At 41.0% G+C, this 18,650-nt stretch overlaps 1 long non-coding RNA gene across 1 annotated transcript; it reads right to left on the reverse strand.

Annotated features, from left to right (window-relative positions):
* Window positions 1–4,043: 4,043 nt before the first annotated feature.
* LOC308091250 lies at window positions 4,044–5,983 on the reverse strand. The gene is made up of 3 exons (XR_013933688.1): window positions 5,935–5,983; window positions 5,679–5,793; window positions 4,044–4,393 (listed from the first exon to the last, which is right to left on the reverse strand). It is a non-coding gene; the product is annotated as an uncharacterized lncRNA (long non-coding RNA).
* Window positions 5,984–18,650: the final 12,667 nt, after the last annotated feature.

Raw genomic sequence — 18,650 nt, forward strand, 5'->3', positions numbered from 1 at the left:
GTTTTGTAATTGAAACGCTGGAGGTGTGGGATTGGGAAATTTCGCGAATGCGGAGCAGCTTTTCCTCTGGCAAAGAAGCCTTCATGGCGCGGCTATCCAGCGTGATGCCGAGAAAATCGATGCTAGTTACTGGGCCAAGCGTTTTCTCCTCTGACAGGGGGATGCCGAGGGAAGAAAAAGCAGATTTTAATTTGGCCAGGGAAGAACCTGAAGGGTCCTCGGGTGGGTCGACGAGTAAAAAATCGTCGAGAGGGTGCACTAAGGATGGCAGGCGAATTCGATTCAGCATGATCCAGCAAAGTGCCTCTGAGACCAGGTTAAAAATGGCTGGGCTACTCCTGCAGCCGAACGTCAGCCTCACTGCAAAATACAATTTTCCCTCCCATTTGATGCCGAACAAATGCCACTGGGAAGGGTGGATGGGCACTATTTTGAAAGCGTCGGTTATGTCTGCTTTTGAGAGCCATGCGCCTTGGCCGGCTAATTTAATTAGCCTGATGGCGTTGTCGACTGTTGCGTAGTGCAAGGAGAAGGGTTCTGGCGGGATCAAACTGTTAATGCTTGCCACTGGGCCTGAGCGGGGAGCCAACAGATCGAAAATTAGCCTTTTCTTACCAGAATATTTTCTTGTAGCGATGCCGACGGGGCTAGCGCGAAATAGGGGGAAAGGAGAATTGCCAAAAGGCCCGATTAAATACCCCTTTTTTACTTCTTTCGCGAGCAGTTGCGAAACGATTTCGGGCTCTCTGAGAGCCTATTGCAGATTCTTACAGACATGCGACTCACTCACGTCTGAAAGGACACCTACTCTAAACCCCTGCGACAAACCAGAAAGCAAATGATTAACAAAAACATTGTCTTGATGCTCAGCCAGCTCGCGGGCCAGCGAGCTGACGTTTATTGGGGTTGAGGGGTGGACCTGCAGCAGATCATGGAACCATCCTACTCCTTTTTCCGGGGCGGGCGGGGGCGGGATGGCATGTAGGGACACACGGATTTGGGATGCGCTTCTCCGCACCCGCTGCCGTCCGCCTTTGACGTGTCTGGGCCCTGCGAACGCGAACGGCCGTGGAGCGTCGGCAGGCTGTGATGCCTTGGATGCGTAGGGCGTGAGCGGCACTCTGGGGCAAAGCGGGGCTGAGTGGCCGGCGTCGCCGCAAGTCGCACACGAAAGCGACGGTTGGCCCCCGGTTATCAGCACCAGTAGTTCGGTATCGAGGATAGACCAATCGATGAGTGTGTTGTACTGGGAAATGTAGAGGGCGGACTTGCTGGAGAGCGCCCTGTGGTACTGGTAGAAAATGTTTCTCCCGTACTTTAAATTCAGATCCCCAATTAAAGCTAGATAAGAGTCGAACTCTTTCCTCCTATCGGGATACGCGGCGCACATGATGTCTCGATAGATGCCGAACGCCACTAAGAATTCCCCGATAGATAAATCCCTTGCCAGCCGGGGGTCGGAGGATTTTAGGACGGCGGCAAAATGTTCGCCTTTGGCTATTCGCCTATCGCACTCTGGAGAGGGCAGGAAAATGCTTATGAGATTAATGTCCTTGCCTTGAATGATTTTGAATTTTAGGCGGGGGGCCATGTTGGAGGCCTGCGGAATATAAGCTCTACCTTGGGCTGGAAGGCGGGTGGCAGAGGCCAGGGAATACTGGGGGGGCTGCTCTGGGTCGAAAATATTTGCCCCGGCGGGCTGGAGTATGACGGCAGCGGGAGCAGGAGCCGCTGCCGTAGGCACTGCTGCCGTAGGCACTGCGGCCGGGGGCACGGGACGAGCAGCGCCGCTCTCCAGGGATGTTAAGCGTGAATTAATGGCATGGAGGTTGTCGAGAATAATTCGCATGTCGCAAGGACTGGGCTGGTTTGGAAGCGCGCCGCTTCCACTGGGCCTCGGGCTGGGCTGCCTCGGTTGCGGTTGATGAGGTGGTGATGGCGGAGGGGGGGGGTTAGACTTCCTGGTCCTCTTTCTCCCCCTGGATGGCTGGGGGGCGGCTCTAGCAGGAGCCGACGTGGATGGAACAGCGGGAGTATGCGCCGTGTTTGAGCCGGCAGCGGGGACGGATGCAGCAAGAGCTGAGGCTAGAGCAGCTAGATTTTCTATCTGGGCGGCGGACAGCCCGGGGGCTGGGTTGACATTACGCGCCGCCAACTGCTCGTGAAGCTCAGCCGCTTCGTACCTCTCCGGCTGCCTGCCAGACAGCCTGAAGCTCCTCCTAGGCTGGCTCTGAGACTCAAACACGATGTCGCCGTGCGTGGATATGTCGCTTGCCGACTCGTCATCTGGATCGGACATGATGAGCGGCACGAGTAATCGATTTATTCTTGATTTTTTAGACTTTTAGAAAGCAACGCAAGGCCGTATAGATACGTGTTGCTTGGTCGCTGACTGGGGAGAGAGTGACATGTCAGAGACAGTAGTACTTGACAAACGGAGCCTGATCGCCGATTGGCTGGCTGCCGATGGGGAGTAGCACCCGATTGGGTAGAGGCGCTCACGTGAATTTGTGAATGGAAAGGTTTTGACAGCGTGGGAACAGGAGTGACGTAGCTTATGGGAGGCGCTACGGACAAGGAGCGTTAGATCTTCTTTATTGAATTTGCGCTTAGAGCTACATTTTAGACACTGTAGTTATAGCAGAAACAGACTGTTGGAAAGGCTGTGCTGTGCCCTGTGTCTGTGCAGTGTGACTGTCAGCGCCGCTCGTGCTGGCGGTGGCACATGCATCGAACGCACGTGCGGTGCGCGTTCATTCGCTTCGAAAGCATGAGTGCGTGTCAGGGAGAAACTAAAACAAAAGCCAGAACACAATAAAAGTATCTTAACAGTCATGCTTTCAATAAACCAAATTGAAGAAAAAATCCTGGCTTGCGTGTGCGTGTGCGTGTGTGTGTGTGTGTGTGTGTGTGTGTGTGTGTGTGTGCACTTTAGTTGGGACGCCTGGCTCGTGGCTCCCTCTATTGTTGTTTCTAAATTGAACGCATGAGCGCGTGTGCATGCGCGCGCGTGTGTGTGTGTGTGTGTGTGGTTGCGGCCATATATGTGTGTGCACTTTAGTTGGAAAGCCTGGCTCGTCGCTCCCTCTAGTGCTTTTTCTACAGAATTGCTGGTTGGGTCTCCCTGGTTCTTCAATCTCCCTGTAACATATATATACACACTGTATATATACAAAATAATATAAATGTTATACGATGCTGTACAAAGTGGTAAGCAACAAAAACAGTTATTTTAGGCTCTTTTTGGTTTGAGCTCGAAAATGTTTTTGAATACTTGTCATATTTTAGTTGTAGGCCTACTGTTGTGATAATGATGTTGTTTATTGTAAACATACTGCAAGTGCACAAAGTGATAACATACTGCCTCTTAATCTATTCAAACTAAATGAAGACACTCAATTTCAAAGTAAGACTGCATTCAATGGTGTCTTTTTTTGGAATACAATTCTGTCTTGTTGCAGTTGAAAATGTTTGTATAATGCTTAAAGAACAATTAATTCCACACAACACTGAGTCAGTATCACTATGTTGTTCACGAGAAACTTGTTTAGACTGTGAATCATGTTAACATTGGTAAGTAATTAAATGAATGAAGGTTTCCTAAATTGTACCTGTCTCTGTAGGCTATTCAACCATCATAAAACAGTTACTGTACTTAAATACTTTGTGTATGAGTTAAATACACAAATCATGGAGGTGCATTGTTATTCTCAGCTGTTTTACTTTGGCCAGATCAAATCTCTATCATCTTCAAGTGGTTATGGTAAAATAAAAAAAATAAAAATCCCCTGCAATTTACCCTGGAAAGCAGCTAGACTCCATGTTTGTGTGTCAGGATTTATGAACACACTAAAGGTATAGTATAAAGATCAGACATGGAGTTTTTTGTTCTTATCTTAAATATAATCTGCCTTTCCCCATTTGGACAACCATGACACTACAATAGATGTGTTTTAATTGTCCAGCTTTGTGTAAAATGGGAAGCAAACATGAGAGCAGGAAACAATCAATTACCCAATCAAATCAAAGAATGAAGAAACAACTGTATTGAGCTATAAATTCCAGCCTTCAGAACGAGTCTGAAATAGCTAACAAAGTGCTTGCCACAATATAGCAATATAAGGAAGGATGCAAACTATGAAACAAACCTGACGTATACAGTGATAAAGTGACTTGGAATTATCAGTGACCAATATATAGCATTAGTCCACTGCCAACCATCTTCTGTTGCAGAGAATGAGTTCTGAAGCCCTGTTGTTTGCAGGCAGCTGTTCTTTGTTATCCATTTGGGAGAGTTGATCACAGACTCTTTCACCACAAGGAAGTTTAGTAGTTGAACTTGAGCTTCAGCAGGTATTTCAGGTTAATCTGTGCCACATCGTACACAACGTATCTGGAAAAACATAGCTTAAGGACAACTAACAGAAACAACAGCATAGTGAAAAGCCAAATAATGAATTAATAATAATTACATAAAAATGGCCACAAATTACACCAGGCACTTCTATTCAATAGTCAAATAGCCTTACAGAAAAGCAAAGCAAATGAAACAAAACCAAACAAAAAAAAACATTTGGAATAACTTCTGATAAATTCATAAAACCAATGGTGAACTAGACGCGTCGCAATTCTGGGAAATTTCAAAGTGTGGTTGCGCCGACGCCGGTCGCAGGTCGCCGCCGCCGGGACTTGAGGAATACGCTTGGAGGAAAACCTACGGTTCAAGAGTTATAGGCCAAAAGGTAAAGTGGGCTGTTATAGCGCCACCATGTGGCCAAATGGTGTGATTATTTTATAATTTCGGATTAAATTATGAACCTCCCCTCCAAATCTGGTATCTCTAGCTCTTACGGTTTCTGAGAAAAAAATACTTGAGTTTGTTCACTTTTCCATTAAAGACGGCGGGGTGCCGTGATTTTCAGTGATTCCCCCCCCCCTAAAACATAATCATCAGGTATTATGGTTATACTAGGAGGAAGATTTTTTTCAAAAAAGTGTACAGAAATTGTTAAAATTACGTTTTTATGTGGACACGCCTCCAGTTCATTAAGTATACCTGGTTCTCACCTTAGCACCTCCTCCACCACCTTAGCACCACCCACCTGTCCTAGTCCCTCCTCCTTCTCATGCCCACACCTGCTGTGTTATGATAATGAGGGGGAGGGCATGTTTTTACTATGTCACTAAAGCGCTGTTTTTCTATTGGCATGTTTGACCCTCAAGGTTTCAGCCTACAGGAAGAAACTCAAAGTAGTCAGAGAAGACATAAAACACCATAAAAACACCACCAGGGGGCTTAATAAAGTTCTATCAACCTCATAGACACATGAAAAACAGAAAAAGTGCAAAACCATGGCACCACCTCTTTAAAGCGGATGGGGAAATTTAATGCACTAATAAATCAATATCAATTAAACTATTTAACCAATCTCTTAGCAAAATACAAGCGCACGATTCCCGGTCAAGACGGTCATTTTGACATATAGCACTAAATTGGGGGGAAAAAACTGTGGGAGGAGTAGCGGTTTGAAATAAAGTTTATCTAGAAGAATAATAAAGTGTATAGAGTACTATAGTCTGGTTGCCCTGTTAGGGCAACCACACTAATAAATAAAGTGGGAAGAGTACTATAGACTGGTTGCCCTGTTAGGGCAGCCACACTAATTAAAAAAGGATACTCGTTGTACAGAAGACTTGTGTCATCAATGTTGGTGTTGCTTCCTTTTCCAAGTGGCACTTGCACCCCATCTAAAGTGACGGTGGCACTTGGGTCTGGGGCAGTTCTACCCAAACCTAAGGAGTACAAAGATAAAGACACCAAGGAATATTGGTCAAAACAAGGGTAAATATAAACACTGGTTTACAAACAGTTGAAACTACTTTTTTTTAATTATCATGATTAAATCTAAACGTAAAAAATAACAACTTTATCACCTTTAACACTGTGCTTGCCCTTAGGTGGCTTTGCAATGTTATTGGACTTATGTTTCAGTTCATGCCTGTTCATTAAAAAAAAGATACCGTTAAACACTTATTCATGGGTTTATACTTTGGTTAAGAAACTCCAACAGCATTCATATTTCAGCAGAAAGACTGTAATGATACTCACATGTTGCCGAGGGCGACCTCTCCCAACAGTATAAGACCGATAGGATCGGACTGGGAAGTGTGGCAGTAGTTTGCACTCTTGGACACCATGTCGGAAAAGTACACACCTTTGCCGAACATGGAACCAGTCTAGAGAGAACAGAATGAGAGAGAACAGAATGCAAATGAAACAAAATAAAATGTGTGCATGCATTGCCAAATTCTAGAACAAGAACTATATATGTATATAAAAATAGGCCCCCAAGCACACCATCATCCTGTTTCATGAGTGCAGGTTGCCCCCTGTGTCTTGCAGCAAACTAACCGTGACCATTACTAGAAAAAGCTAGTCCATTATACAAGCTCCAACCAGCAGTTGGCGCTGTAGTGCAGGAGGCGTACTCACTGGGGCTTCAGGAGGTGCAATGAGAAAACCCTGAGCAAGATACTAGTGTAGTTCATGAGCCGTGAGCCGTGTCAAAGAAGCTGACGGTTGTGCAGACGGCACCGTTCGTACTCTCCCTCCCGAACAAGTATGAAGATCTGAGAAGGAGAGGGGGGGGGGGCTGTTCCAGAGACATTTCTGGAATTAATTTGTGGCTGTCAATGTAAAAAAGGGGGGGGGGGGGTCATTATTAATCACCTACCTCTTGCACTTCCAGTTTGTAAGTATTATGGGTAGCAGCATATGTATTCTTCACGTATTCCGTGAGAATCTTTGCCACTTCTGTGGTTTTATCAACAACCTGTGAGTTAAATAAACAAAAAGAATAACAAATCTCCCCTAAACTATGATTATAAGATGATACAAAATAATAACATAAGGCAAAAACATACGAGTGTATACAATATAAAATATTCTTATAATATTTTTATTACATGTTACTACAATCAAAAACAATGGACAGGTATATGACCCTCACCTCAATCTTGGTATTTCTCATAGTTGATGTCGATAGGGTCTTTCTTGTGGTCATAAGCACCTCCTCTCAGCAGGCTGTAGGCCACCTCTACACGCTCGAGGTTGTGCAGCATCTTAACTTTATTCTGCACACACAGCAGAACAGACATGGATCAACACACTCCACTTGAGTCAAGACAACCAATGAAAATATACTTGGGTGGCCGTGAGCATACTAGACAAGCCTTTGTGAAAAAGACCTCACAAGTATGCTCACGTTAACTCTTGCAGAACAAAATGCTTTTACAGACAAGGCTGTGAAAGGAGTGCTCTTACCTGAATATAGCCCAAGTTGCTGAGAAGTGGAGGGAAGTGAGGCAAGTGAGGTATGAGCTCGTAGAAGCGGTCAGACAGGTGAAGGACTTGAGCCTTGGGGACAGCATCTGTCACAGCCTAAGATGGTGAGAGAAGGCAACATATAAGTCTTTACACTGTAAAGGTCTGCTGGTTTACAAACCAAGGTGTACCATGCACACCTTGGGATAAGTTTGAATACTGGTTCATGATTCTTCATTGTGTGCTGCTGAGAATTATTTGTTGTGCAATATATTTTTAAATTGATATTTACAATTATGTGGATTTATATAGGTGATTTATATCACCTATATTGTTATTAGCAGTGTCAGAATTTAGTATTTTAGTGTCTTAAATTTCATTAGGAGCAGTACTTAATCTCAAGCCAGGGGAAAAAAATCGTATCTATCCTATTATAACGGGGCCAGAGCTCAGCTCTGGACCTGTTTTAAGATTGGCAGTATTCTGTTTCTGCCACTTTTCGCAGTTCTGGCTGAACCGTGCTGTCGCTTTTTACGAAACTCGGCCATATGGTAGATGGTCATGAAAAACTATCAAGAAATAATTCTCACAATCTTTCATCAAAAGGTGGCGCTATAGCACTCAATTGAAAAATGCCAACCTGTTTGACCTACAGCCATGAAACTTGGATACACATATGCGTCTCTTCATGCTGAACAACTTTCACCCTCTGACTTTTGACCTCTGACCTTTAGATCTCCCACCATTTTGAATTATATGAAAAGCAGCTAAAACCTATCTCCTCCTGGGATTTTTGAGCAATCTGCACGAAACTTTTTACACATGAACTTTGGACCTATGCCGACTCAACGCAGCGGATTTTCCATAAGTGTCTGCCCCTAACACATACATGCAGACTCACATTTCTTTTAAACTTTGCGGTAATGTAGATGGTCATTCCAAATATCACCGAAACCAATCTTACTCCAATTGGTCAAAGGGGGGCGCTATAGCGATTTTTTGAAAATGCAAACTTTAAACAGGCAAAAGTCATGCCTCGTTTGGCCGACAGCCATTAAACCTGCTTACACATCTGCCTCTCATGAGGAACACATCTATCACGTTGACCAGTAAGCTCCACCCTTAGATTGTCCGCAATTTTGAGAAGTTTGAAAAACACTTAAACCCAGGATTTTTCAGCTATTTGCGTGAAACTGTATCATCTGTGTTGTCTCTCTTTTTCACATTTTCTGTCTGTTGGTCCAATGGCTTCTCGCTTAAACGTGTACCTCACAACCTGAGGGTCGCCAGTTCAAGCCTCACTTGGTAGAGACTTCATTTAAAGTGCATTGCAAACAACAAGACTGTATTAATGAATACATATGCAATTGATAAAGATAACATGAAATGCTTATCTGAAAAGGTATGTTTTTGCAATGTATGACACGACATACTTCATTCTGAAAATAGCCGATCTACAATCTCAAAACTTTGCTCAAATAGCAACGTGTTTCTGAGCTTGTAGATCGGCTGCTTTCACTGGTTCACTTTTAGTAGGCACTTTAGAGGCTCCGTGAGCACCCCAAAAACACATCTCTGTAACCTGTTTTTTAAGGACCCTAAAGGTGTCTAGTTATGATTTCTTCTTATTGCCGTTGTCAACTAATGTCCCATGGGGTTTATTTTTAACCTTTTCTGACACCTACCCCCAACCCAAACCATAACATGGAGATAACAGAGAATACCATAACTCTTGAAGTAAACAACATACAGCAACAAATGAACACATTTTTCTATATCATTTTGACCCAAGGAATTCATTAAAGTAGTTATTTTAAAGATTCAAGCTCATCTTGACTCTATTTCAGGACATTAACAGCCAAAAACTAGCAGAAAATGTTCAAATCACAATTATCACATCTATATTTCTCTTTGTACTAAACTTTTAAGGTGTATTCTTTTTTACCACATGTTTTTTAGGACCTTTATGGTGTCTAGTTAAGATGTATTCTTGTTGCCCTGGTCAAATAATGGCCCATGGGGTTCATTTTAACCCTTTCTGACACCTATTCCCAATCAAACCATTAAATGGAGATAACAGAAAATGCCATAACTCTTGAAGTAAACAACCTACAAAGACAAATGAACACATTTGTCTATATCATTTGGACCCAAGGAATTCATTAAAGTGGTTAATATTGAGATTCAAGCACATTTTGACTATTTCAGGACAGAAACAGCAAAAAAATTGCAGAATATTTTGAAATCACATCTATATTTCTCTTTGTACTACATTTTTAAGGTATATTATTTTTTACCATAATGTCTTTTAGGACCCTAAAGGTGTCTAGTTAGGTTTTAATCTTGTTGCCTTGGTCAAATAATGTCCCATGGGGTTTATTTTAACCATTTCTTACACCTATTCCCAACCCGAACCATGCAATGGAGACAATAGAAAATACCATAACTCTTGAAGTAAACAACAAATTAACACATTTCTATACATGATTTTGACCCAAGGAATTCATTAAAGTGGTTATTATTAAGATTCAAGCAGGTCTTGACTCTATTTCAGGACAGAAACGGCAAAAAACTAACAGAAAATGTTCAAATCACATCTATATTAATCCTTGTATTAAATACTTAAGGCGTATTCTACTTTACCCCATGTTTTTAGGACCCTTATGGTGTCTAGTTAAGATTTCTTCTTGTCCCATGGTTCATCATTTTGCAATCTGGGAACCCATCGCCAACTGAAAATGAAAAACAGCGCCCTCTGCTGTTTGTTCTATGTCTGTTGGCTCTGGGCGGAAGAAAACGTAACGCCAGAGCGCAAGGAAACCGGGGTTTAGAGGTCTGCCTTCAGCTTTCACTTCCGGTGGGTGCCACTATGTTTTCATTCCCACTAACAATATTTCTACATGGAACACTAACACCACTTCTCCCAGAGAACATGGATCGTTTTGGTTATAAGCCCACTTGTTTCTATGATGAAAGAGTAAGTGAAAATGTGAATATCTTCCCGTGGTTTTGTCTGCTCCGCGGACGCTATTGTTAAATTAGTTTGGGTTTGTTTCGAGGGGGAAAGATCGACGGACATGTGAATCCCGCCCACTACATTTGATTGGGTAAAGCACGGCCTGCTTCCTGATCTGAATGCGCACACGTTATGACGAACCTCCCCGACAGATTCCAACGCAGTGCAGAATCTGTTCTTGAGAGATTAATCATTTTGTGACCATTTTAAATCGATGTCCACAGGAGTGGCGTTTTCTTATCTGAACCAGACAACGTACAAAGACAAATAAACCCACTTTTTCATAGAATGTTTACACCAGGAATCTAATGGAAAGGTCACTGACATGGTACAACCATTCTGTATTGGTGAAAAACACACAAATATCAAATTCTGGCTTACATTTAGGCATAATATAACTTTCTTAAATAATCAAAACATAATTTCACTGATCAGTATCATCCATCTCAACCTCTTCCCTCTTATCATCATCATTACATATTGTTAGGATGATCATACACCAACCTGAAAGCCTTTTGAAAGCTGAGCCAATCTTTTGTAGGCCTAAATCCTACGATGATGGTCATGGTGGCAGAAGACGGAAGGAGGGATTTTGGAGCCTATCTGGTCTTGTGGGCCAATTCTGCCCCTACAGTATCTCTCATTGACCTGTTGGCTGCTGGTGTCATCAGTGATGATGATGATGATGATGATGATGAGAGGGAAGAGGATGAGGTGGAGTTTGATGATGAGATGGATGATACTGATCAGTGAAATTGTGTTTTGATTATTTAAGAAAGTTATATTATGCCTAAATATAAGCCATTGTGTGTTTTTCACCAATAAAGAATGGTTGTACCATGTCAGTGACCTTTCCATTAGATTCCTGGTGTAATCATTCTATGAAAAAGTGGGTTTATTTGTCTTTGTACGTTGTCTGGTTGTCTCCGCCAGAGGTGGAGAGTATGTTTTCGCTTCGTCCCGCCGTGTGTTAGCATGGCCCCTAGCCAAGCTAACATTGGTCAAGCTCCACGTGACACGTGTCAATATGTTGACACCAATGCCTTTGATTGGCTAGAGGGACGCATGACGAAATAAAATCCTATAAATAGGTGTGTCACTTCAAAAGGCCATTTATGTCCTTTGAAGTGAGGTAAGACAGGATCAATCAGTCTTCAAGGCCGAAGTCTTAATACTGTAACAATTGGCCACCTTGATCAAATACATTATGTAGCACTAGAGAAAACTGACATAGATCAAACACACCAATCAACTGCTGAAACTGTTCAAGACAATGAAGATGAAGAAGACAGACAAGCATTTGAACAAACCAGTCAATTACGACGACTCCCATATGACACATTGCTTCAAGAAGAACATTCTTTAGATGCAGACACTACATATTCAGTCGCCCCTGCAGAACACCAAAAACCACGCACATTCTACCAAGACGACCCGTTCTACCAAGACGACCCGTGCTATTAAAATAGCACGGGTCTGCTGGCGGAGACTTGTGCTCCGAGGAGCACATTTTCTAGTTCAGATATGAAAACGCCACTCCTGAGGACATCGATTTAAAATGGTCACCAAATGAACCCCATGGGACATTAGTTGACCTGGGCAACAAGAAGAAATCTTAACTAGACACCATAAGGGTCCTAAAAACATGGGGTAAAGTAGAATACACCTTAAGTATTTAATACAAGGATTAATATAGATGTGACATTTTGACAAAGTTCTGTATTTTTTTTTCAGTTTCTGTCCTGAAATAGAGTCAAGACCTGCTTGAATCTTAATAATAACCACTTTAATTAATTCCTTGAGTCAAAATTATACATAGAAATGCGTTCATTTGTCTGTATGTTGTTTACTTCAAGAGTTATGGTATTTTCTATTGTCTCCATTGTATGGTTCGGGTTGGGAATAGGTGTAACAAAGGGTTAAAATAAACCCCATGATGTAATATAATTGTATTGCTCTCTTTTTTGTGCAGTTTTTGTCCTGACATCTAATAAACATTTTACTGTGGAAAATGCGTTAATTTCTCTCTGTATCTTCTAACTCAATAACTGCAATTACATTTGTTTTTAATGAGGAATATATTTTTAAATAGGTTTGGGCCTTGATTGCACAAACAATATAATGCATAACAGCTTGTAGAGAATCTTGTTCAGATTATTATTTCCAATAATAACCTAATTTATCTTGTCCAGTGTACTATTAGCCATTTTTGCCCTGAAATAGATTCAAGATGTGCTAGAATCTTAATAATAACCATTTTAATGAACTCATTGGGTCCCAATTGTCTGGAAAAAAAATGTTCATTTGTCCCTGTAGGTTGTTTATTTCAATAGTTATGCTGTTTTCTCTTTTTTTCCATTTCCGGGTTTGGGTAGGATATGTGTAACAAAGTGTTAAAAAGGAACACCATGGGACATTCTTTCAGCCTTGTACCTGGCAGAATCTTAAAATACACCCTTCAAGGATCAAGAAAAATCAGTTGGCTAGGAAAAATCCACCTAAAGGATTTACTAAAAAGATAAATATAGATGTGATCCGAACATTTTCAGCTATTTTTGTGTAGTTTTTGCCCCGAAATGGAGTCACGATGTGCTTGAATCTTAATAATAACAATTTTAATGAATTCCCTGGGTCCTAATTGTATGGAAACGTGTTCATTTGTCCCTGTAGGTTGTTTATTTTAATAGTTATTCTGTTTTCCTTTTTTTCCCATTTTCGGATTTGGGTAGGATATGAGTAACAAAGGGTTAAAAATGAACCCCATGGGACATTTTTTCAGCCTGGTACCTGGCAGAATCTTAAAATACACCCTTCAAGGATTAAGAAAAAACAGGTGGCGTCAAAAAATCCACCCTATGCGTGTGGACCCCCCTTTCCATCTAGACTAATTAGGATGTCCCCTCCAGGGAGCACTGATGGTTACTGACCTGCCGAAGCTCATTAAGGAGAGCATGGGCACTCTGGATTCCCATCTTGCTCAGCTTTCCTAGGGGCATCTTCTGTTGGTCAATCTGAAGATCAAGACATTATAGTACATCTCATTTATAAAGGAAATAGTTTCAACAGACAAGGAGGGCACACTCATGCACACTGTCTCACGTGTGTGTGTGTGTGTGTGTGTGTGCGTGTGTGTGTGTGTGTGTGTGTGTGTGTGTGTGTGTGTGCGTGTGCGTGTGCGTGTGCGTGTGTGTGTGTGTGTGTGCGTGTGCGTGTAATCTCTTGGTCTCACACATCACACAATGTTACGTATCCCTAACTCCACCATGACTTTTTTCATGTTCTCTACATCAAATAATAACGTGACGAGGTCCTGGACAGGTTTTGCCAGCAGAGACTTGGTTCTGGCTGTAAGCAAAACAAGGATACAGAATATCAGTGACAAGAATTTATTATGATCACATAATCACACAACTCAAGTACTGATCAAAAAACTCAATTAAAATATGCGCACACAATATCGCACATCTCTATTGAGTTAGTGCAGCTGGACTCTCTGCAGTGTCCACATGCCGGAGTGTACTCGATAGTCGATATTTTTCTTTTTGTATGTGTATCTCAGGGTGCTGCAGTCAGCCTGGCAGTTGCACTTGATGACCCGCAGAAGCTTTTTTGGGTAGGGTAGTCTGAATTGGCACAAACCCCTCATCACATTTCAGTATAGGCATTATACAAAATGACCTAGGACAAATTGCAACAGAACCTCTTTCAACTTTTTTTTGTTTCATAAATATAAGTTTGATTCCTGGCCCTGCCAAGTTGTTGAGGTGTCCCGATGGCCTGTAACCTGACACCGTCAAATGGAAGAAGCTTGCGACACACATTTGTTTCACAGCCTACTTCCCATCTGAGACTCCGGTCGCAGAATCGATGACAGACGGTTTTTCTTTTTTTCAAGCTACTAGGCAGGTGATTGGATGATCCCGCCCCTAGCAGCCGCTGATTGGTTCGAACACGCAGTGTTCGGGCAGCTTTACTCCCTGCGCAATCCCAGACCTCCTTCCTGAAATCAAATGCAAATGAGATTTCCGGAGGGAGGGGGGTTTACCAGGCTAGATGGCCTGTGCAATACAATGAACACTTCTGTAACTGAAAACGTAATTTCTCCCACGGGATCAAATTGGTCTAATCATTATTGAAGGTGATGGAAGACGGTCTCAACCAAGACATGGGCACCATGGTAGCCTACCTCCGCAGGTGGCGTCTGTAGCTCAGCATTGGCAAACAGCAAATGCAGTGCTTTACGTCAACAAATTCACATGCTCAGTGCTTCACATAAGAATGTATATGAAATGAACATGAAAACCGAGTGCACACTAATGCATAACATACAGAAATGGCACTTGAAGGGTTAAGATTTTTTTCTTCTTTTTTTTTGACAAGCACTGTAATGCATCCAACACAGTTTCTGGTTGATAGTGGACAGTATTGAACCTTTTGTGTGGAAATTAAACAAGAAAACATGCTTAAATCTTTTTATAACATGGGCGTCAATGGGAAATTGTGACATCAGCACATCACCTATTTAAGCATTTTTCAATATGTTCCACCTTTTTTTTTGTTGATAACTAACATATTTATGAAACAAAAAAAGTTCAAAGAGTTTCTGTTGCAATTTGTCCTAAGTTAACCCCTTATTATCCATAGAATGCCTATACTTTATATGCCTGTTTTGAATGGGCCACTTAATTGCAGCTTTCTAAAGATCCGCTCATCCAAACAAGTTCAAACTTGATACTGCGTTTCCCTGGGTCCCCAGCAACACCTGACAAATGTCAACTTCATACAGTGTTCGGTTTTCAAGATATATAATTGTATGTAATGTAATAATAGTATGGATGGTAGCCATTTTGAATTAAAATAATTTCCCTACATGCAATTCCTTGCGACTTTTTTCCTCTCATTCAGGACATATCTAGGACAAAATCAGTTGAGTTTGTTTTTGTTGCAATTAGTGGGAGGTCAAGTGACATTATTACTGGACTATTAATGGTTTAAGTGAATCAACCAAAACGAGGGTATGAAATGTATATAATTTGTTCACAGATTAAACAAATAAAAGGGAACAAATTCAACAAAATGTATATTGTGTGCACTGTGTATGATTGTGTGGGCTCAATGTAGTAAATCCTGGCCACAACATACTGTAGATATACTTTTTTGTATAACTCAATGTCCATTCCAGGAATCACTGAGACTGCAAAAGCATATTATGACATTTACTGTTACAAATATTCTCCTTAAATAATAAAGAAAAATTATTGAGAAATGTTTTGTGTAATGTTGTTTAATTAGTTAGTTAGTTAGTTAGTTAGTTAGTAGTTAGTTGAACCCAGTGGTGGAAAGTAACTAAGTACAAGACAAGTACATTTACTGTTGTACTTAAAGGGATACTTCACTTTCACATAAAATAAACATTTAAAAAATATATTAAAAATAAATGAAAAAATCACGGCATTAGAGTGTCCTACTAATGTGTGAGGGGCCTTTATTTTGCCATAACTTCTTTCATTTTTTTTTTATATTTATTTTTAATGTTTATTTTATGTGAAAGTGAAGTATCCCTTTAAGTACAATTTTTAGGTACTTTTACTTTACTGGAGTATTTCCAATTTTCAATACTTTTACTTCAACTCCACAACATCTCAGAGGCAAATATTGTAGTTTTACTCCATTACAATTATTTGAAAACTTCAGTTACTAGTTACTTTGTGAGCTTGTAGATCTTCTATTTTCAAAAGATTTTAATACATTTTATACAATGAGAGCCAAATGAGATATCGGCATATAAGTGATATTACACTAATTGTACATCTGTTCTTGAGGTAATTGTTTATCTCCCAAAATCACAAAGGCTAATTTGACTTTTGGGATACACAAGTAAGTCGGTGTGTCCAAAAACGTAGTTACTGCACTTTGGCTTGGCAGGGCAGAATACAGCAGAGGGAGAGGTTCAGTAGGGGCTAGTATTTTAAGTACATTTTGATACCAATATGTTGTACTTTTACTCTGGGAAATTTTGAATTCAAGACTTGTAACAGAGTATTTCTACATTGCAGTATTGATAGTTTTACATGAGTTAAACATGTGAGTACTTTTTCCATCACTGATAGCTCCACCGTGTTGAGTAGCACATGTCACGTTACATCAGAAACATGGTGGCACAGCCAATTAAGCCAACTTCAACAGTATAAACTAATACATATAGTTAACAACAGAAGATATCAACACACACATACCTGACCCATTAGGGCCCATGATGGAGTTGACCCTCAAAATAGAGCCAATGGTGTGAATTCCTCGCCATAACTTCACGTTCAGAATGTTCATCTTGAAGAAGGAAGAAAGTCTCTCTGAGGTCTCTCTGAGATGATAACCGTGTTACCTGTGTTGCCAGATTCTACGAGAGAAACAAGCAGGGCCACTGTTTCCCAAACAACGGGTCGGGACCCATGTTTGGTTCGCGGACCAATTTTCATGGGTCGTGAGTGAATATCCCCTTTTTTTATTCCTACATGATATCAAAAGATTTTTAAAAATCACAACTTTCAATCAATTAAAGACAATTCAAACATTTTTCTAAAGTATTTCATAAATAAAATGAAAATAATCTAATAATTTCCAAATTAAAAAAGTTTAAGAAGTAGGCTGGCTAGTGAACTTGCAGATCTGCTATTTTCACTAGTTTGGGACCCTGGCAAAGGTCTAATTTCTCTTTTGGGTCTTGAGCTAAAAAGTTTGGGAACCACTGGACTATTAGGCCACATGAACACTTTAAACCTATATGCATTGGCTATTTGAAAATAGCTGATCTACAAGCTCACAATGCATCGCATGTTGTGAGCTTGTGGATCTGCTATTTTCAAAAAAAATCTTGGTATAAAATGTGGATTTAAAAAAAAACATTCTAACACAAATAGGCTACATATTAATCTGGGGGTCCATCACATGAAAATATTTGAGAACCACTGCACTGGTTGAAATAATAATTACAAAATTGTGAAACAAGCCCAAAAAAGCAATACTTTAGAAACAATTAAGCCCAAATATGCAACAATACTTTAGAAACAAGCCCAAAAAAACAGCAACCAACCAATATTTGCAAGCAACTTTGCAGAAAAATAGGCCCAAAGTCGCTTATAATAAACGGACATGGCAACCCTGCCGCTCGACTTTGTCAAATGTCGACACGTGGGCACACTAGGGCGTCACTCGTCAAACAGCACCGATCTATAAGCTAACAACGTGATGATAACTACGCTCCATACAACACTTTGTTAGTTTGTAGATCAGTTCTTTTTTTTGGCGAGTGACACCGCTTTACTACGGATTATAAATTAGGCTTGGTGGTAAAAAAAAGAAAAGAAAAAAAAGAAAAAAAACTCCTTCCACACTAAATCAGGGTCTTCAACAGGCGGTCCGGGACCCCTCGGGGGTCCTCAGAGTTAAAAGATAAAGATAAAGATAAAGAAAACTTTATTGTCCATTGAATTGACATGAAATGGAAATTTGTCTTTGGCATACCAGCAGTCAGTTACAACAAAAACATTACAAAAATACACAGGTGCATTACAATACTATATAAAAATGCACTCACATTAACACAACAACAGTGGTCATGAGCAGTGGCGATTAGACTATCTAAACATTTTCTTATTTAAAATGTCCACAGCAGTTGGCACAAACGACGTTTTGTAACCGTTCTTTTTTGTTCGTTTTGCCCTAAGCCTCCTGCCCGATGGCAACAAGTCAAATTCAGAGTAAAGAGGATGGGCAGAATCATTGTAAATCTGAATTGCTTTTTTGGTTATGGAGTGGTTGTATATGTCCTGAAGTTGCAATTGTTTGTCTCCAATGATCTTACTTGCCTGGTTGACTACCTGGGTGAGCTTGTTCTTATCTCTAACTGAGAGGTTCCCAAACCAGGACACGATGTTAAAAGTGAGAACACTCTCAGTGAGTGATCTATAGACCAGAGGTGGGACAAAGTCCCTATGTTGCAAGTCCAAGTCGAGTCTCAAGTCTTTGCTCTCAAGTCCCGAGTCAAGTCCAAGTCAACACAGCCAAGTCCAAGTTCTCAGCTTTTTGTTTCGAGTCCCACACAAGTCCTTAGCATTTTGGTTCGAGTCCCACACAAGTCCTAACCTTTTGTTTCAAGTCCCAAACAAGTCCTAACCTTTTGTTTCGAGTCCCACACAAGTCCTAACCTTTTGTTTCAAGTCCCAAACAAGTCAAAATGTTAATTCAAGATATGTAAAGATTTTCATAAATCATGAGCATTTTTCACAATTTGCATTTGTTTTAAAACAAGGT

Source organism: Gymnoscopelus braueri (assembly GCF_963280865.1).
Source record: "Gymnoscopelus braueri genome assembly, chromosome: 9".
Lineage (NCBI taxonomy): Eukaryota > Metazoa > Chordata > Actinopteri > Myctophiformes > Myctophidae > Gymnoscopelus > Gymnoscopelus braueri.